Below are 5,074 nucleotides of genomic sequence, written 5' to 3' on the forward strand. Positions count from 1 at the left end.
TAGACCAGGCTGGTCTCGAACTCACAGAGATCCGCCTGCCTCTGCCTCCCGAGTGCTGGGATTAAAGGCGTGCGCCACCATCGCCCGGCTTTTTCAGCTCTGTATTTTTAACTCAAAAGATAAACTTCAATTTCTTTCCTTTCTCCAAAACAATTACACAATGTGGCCGTCAGTAAGTATAGGTCAAGATGGATATAGGTCGCTGGTCTATAGCCACACTAGCTAATACCTTCCCTCTATCTGTCTTCCTCAGTACCCAGGACTGGACCTGAGGGTGGTGAGTATTGATAGACCCTATATTCATACCAAATGTAATATGTGGAGGAGGTGGAAGGGCCAGGGGCCTGGTAAAATCTTAATTTAGTGGGTCCATAGTCTGGGAGAGAGTCCATCTGACTAAGGACTGTGGCTTCGGCTGCCTGACCTGCGTGTGGTGGATCCGTGGGAATGGAGGGGAGAGACTCTCCTGGCAGCGTCTTCTCCAAGCAGGTTCCAGAGTCCCCTTTGGCTACCTGCTTGACCCAGATGGTCTCAGTGGACTCAAACCAGCAGAAACTGGTGATGGACTCAGAGGTCAGCCAGTCTCTCAGATAGCCCGGTGAATAGCCGGGTCTCTCAGATAGCCTGGTGAAAAGCCCATATGGAGGACTGGAGGGCCTGTGGTGACTTGAGAAAGGACGGGTTAGAGAGGTCAGCCAACTGCTGCTCCCTGAGCCTGGGAAGCAGGGGAAGCTATTCCAAACATCGTCTTACAGGGGGTAAATCCCTCCCTATATGGGGCTCAGGGTGCCCAAAGCAAAGCAAAGGAAGGAGGTCTAGCTGCTCTTTGCTGGACTCTAAGGAGTTTTGTCAGTTTTTTTTTCTTCAGAGAATAGTAGGTTTATACTGGTTGAAAAGAAGGCATAAGTCATGAAAAAAAAAAAAAGAGTAAAACTTTCTCTTTTCTTCCTGGGCATGGCATATGTGAACTTCCCCCCTTCTCTGGGGTTGCTTAGTGCGGGTAGGAGTGAGTAGCCCCTCCCTGTGTGCACATTAAGCTGGCAGGGGGCCTGGATGGGAGGCCCAACCATTCCCTACCTCCACACAGGGCTGACCTGGGCTTGACTGTGAGCAGGATGCGCTCCAGGAGGGGGGCGGGCGAGAGCTTTTTGTTGGGAGTGGGGAGTTCTTGGGGTGACCCAGCAGAGCCAAAGGATTTGGCTAGTGCCACAACAGGAGGGGGCATAGGTCTTAAGCCAGGGGTGGAACTGACAGAACCACAGACACACAGTAAAGATAAGCAGGGTTGGCCACCACATATTCATATACCCGAGACAGGGGATCCAGTGACATTCCACACGGATCCCCAAAACTGTGTTAGCTGCTGCGTATGTGTTCAAACCAGACTTACCTCCAGAGGCAACAGACCAGATGAGTTTCCAATTCGTTTCCTTTTGGGGTGAAGTGTTAGGCAGCAATTGGTCAAAGGGGGTGCCGGGACCTGGAACATGGCAGGTTGTGCACCCCAGAAGCTCCTTGACCACCACACTTCCCCACTCTGAGATCTGAGACTGCTAGTGTCTCAAGTTCTGGTCTCCAGAGACAACTACTCAGGCATGGGTTAAGCCAATAGAAAGTCTTTATTGGCCAGCTGGCAACTACACTGGTGTTTGAGATCCCAGTGTGGTACCAAACCTTTCTCAGGGTGAGCTTTTAAGCACAGAAAACTATATTCTGGGTTGACATGCTTTAGTTATCAAGAACAGTTAGCCAGGAACAGAACTACAGAAGCCAAAAAGCAAGGTTAGTACCTTTAGACACTTTCCAAGAACTGACACTTTGATGGATTAGGTCTTCACTCTCATTTGGCAGGTGGAGCCGTCTATATGCTGAGTTTTATGGCCTGAATGGAGTGAGTTGTGCTAAGACCTGGGGCCCTGTTATAGTCCGCTACAGAGCTAGGGATGAGATTGGATTTGGAGCAGCAGAGGGAGAGGTGAAGACCTACTTGCAGTTAAGCCTACCTATTTCCATGGCTGGAGTGTTCTCATATTTTTAAATTGAAGCACAAATACTTCATGAAAGAAAAAAATATTTTTACTTGTAAGTACTTCCCTTACATGCATGTCTGAGCACCATGTGTGTGCTTGGTGCTATGGAGGCCAGATCAGGATGTCAGATCCTCTGGAACTGAAGTTACAGATGGTAAGGAGCCCCATGTGGATGCTGACAATCACACCTACATCCACAAGAGCAGTGTTAGCTAGAGCGTCTCTGAGGCCTTCGGGACTGCTTTAGGCTTTGTGCTATGTACCTGTTATGGTTTAAGACAAGGTGAATTTGCTTTCATCTTGGTCATTTCTAACAGTGCTCGTGGGTGAGTGGAACCTATTTTTATTACTTTTTAAATATTTATTTAAAATAACATTTAAATAAATGTTACAATAGACATTTATTTAAAGCAAGGCCTCTGCAGAGCAAATAATTCTTAAATTGATTCAGGCTGAAACAACTTCATAAAAATATGCCTGAGAGCCGGTAGTGTCGCACGCCTTTAATCCCAGCACTCGGGAGGCAGAGGCAGGCGGATCTCTGTGAGTTCGAGACCAGCATGGTCTACAGAGCTAGTTCCAGGACAGGCTCCAAAAACCACAGAGAAACCCTGTCTCGAAAAAAAAAACAAAACAAAAGATATGCCTGAGATCAGGCACAGCCACAGATCTCAACTGCGATTATTTCTTTGCCCATCCCTCTCCCAGTAACTCTTTCAGAGAGGGTTCAAGGTAGAATTTGCCCTCCTCATATTTTGTCCACTGCTCCTTAGGCAAGATCTGACGCCTCGTGGTCAGGTCCAGGGCTCTCTTAATTCAAAATATTGTTATTATAAAGGTCCTCAGGAAGCTGTCTTATGGCCTCCTCCACACCTCCAGCCTTACATCTTGCATTAAACCTAGTCTGTTGAGTCCTGCATTATGCCATCTTCTAAATCCATTCAGCCACTTGCTTGACACTGCAGCAGCAGGTCTGCCCCCCAATTTTGATTTTTTGTCTTTTTGACAGGGTCTCACTTTGAAGCCCTGGCTGGTCTAGAACTTACTAGGTAGACCAGGCTTGCATGAATGCTGGGATTAAATGCTACTGATTAAATGCTTCTTCAATTTATAATCCTACTGAAATGATTATGGGTGCTGGAATTATAGGCATGTACTACCACACCCAAACATCCAATTATTTTCAATTACTTTATTATGTATGTTATCTGTGCATACATATGCACAGGCACATATGCGATCAGGCGACAACTTTGCGGGGCTGATTCTCTTTTTACTTTTAGGTGGATTTGGGTATCAAATCTCAGGTTGTAGAGCTGTAAGCACTTTTTATACCTGTTGGAAACTACCTCAATGCTTTTTAATGAAATGGGGGTACTCTGTTATACTCTATACTGCCCAGGCTGCCTCAGAAGGCCTAGGGTCAAGTGATTTTTTTCTTTCTGGCTTGTCTTCCCCAAGTAGAATTTGGCATTTGGGACCTAGAAACCCATTTCCTTCTGGGCTTCTGAAACTAGCATAGCCAATCCATTTCCATCTGTGTCAGTGACCACATGAGGGTTTTCTAAGGCTCAATTGTGAAAGATAATAATACATTTCTCTTTTGTTAGGCTAGCTCAATTTTGGCAGGACGGTTTCATTGATGTAGCAGCAATGTGCTATTAGTATCCAAAATCAGCAGAGACAACTACAATGTTTAAGTTCTATTTCCACTTATAACCACTATATCATCTTACCTTGTTTTCATATGTAGGCCAAGAACCAAAGGCTTGATATGGTTTTATATTTTGGTGGTGCTGGTGATCCATCTCAGGGAATTGAACATGCTAACCAAGTGCTACACCATGAAGCTACTAGACTTTTATTCCTGAATTTCCTGCTATTTTGGGAAGCAGAGAACCATGCAAGAGGTTAGGTGTGCGTACACTGTACTGTAATCTTTCTAAGAATCCAGTCCATCATCTGAACGTGGGTTAAAAGCTAACCACCCTCAGGTTCTTCATAATGGCCAATGTTAGGGCTGCTCAGATGAAAACAAAAACCAAAATACAAAACCCAATTTGATGTCTGTGTGCGTGAGCACAGAGTGTAGATGCCAGAGGACAGAAGAAGGTACTGGATGCCGTTGAGCTGGAATTAAGACACTTGTGAGCTGCTGGGTGAGTGAGCCAAACCCAGGCCTCCTGGCAAAAGCAGCAACCTCTTGTAAGAGCAGAATCATCTCTCTAGCCCTGACCACCATTTATTTCTCTCACTTATCTATTTAAATAGTTGAGGATTCTAAAGGCGTTAAGCAAACATGGCTGGGATCTTTTGACACAGTTTGAACTCATATGTAGTCAAGGCTATCCCGAACTCCTTGTCCTCTTGCTTCCAAGTGCTGGGACTGTAGACAGGTGCCACCATACTCTGTGTGATGCTAGGCAGGTTCCCTACCACCTGAGCTATAGTCCCAGGCCTAGGAACTTGGTTCCTGAATTGTACCAGGGCAGCGTATTGTTCATAGCAACTAAACCTGCTTTTCAAGTGAATCTTTACACCGTAACAAATTACATTAGCTATTCAAAGTGAAGTGCTTTTTAATCTGACTATAATTTAAGGCATGATATATAATTTAAGAATGATAAAACCCAAAGGTTCAGAATGAGGAAGAAGAATGTAACAGTTATTGAGAAATGCTGTCTTCTGGACAGGACATGGCAGAACTCACTGCAGTCATGGTTACCTGTACAAAAACCAAGCCAAGATTGGCCAATATTCCAACAGACAGCAACTAATTGGACTCAATGAGTGCTATCAGTCAGGGTTCTCTAGAGAAACAGAATTTGTAGAAAAGATATTAAGGCAGTTTATTAAAATGCTTTACAGGCTGTGGTCCAGCTAGTCCAACAGTGGCTGTCTACCCAAAACGGAAGGTCAAAGAATCCAGGAGTTTCTTCAATACACGAGGTTGGATGTCTCAGCTGGTCTTCAGTATACACTGGAATCTCAAAGTAGTAGGCTTTGATCCAGTGAAGGAATGGGCTTGTCATCAAGAGCAAGAA

This window comes from Microtus ochrogaster, linkage group LG5 (assembly GCF_000317375.1).
Source record: "Microtus ochrogaster isolate Prairie Vole_2 linkage group LG5, MicOch1.0, whole genome shotgun sequence".
In the NCBI taxonomy this organism is placed as follows: domain Eukaryota; kingdom Metazoa; phylum Chordata; class Mammalia; order Rodentia; family Cricetidae; genus Microtus; species Microtus ochrogaster.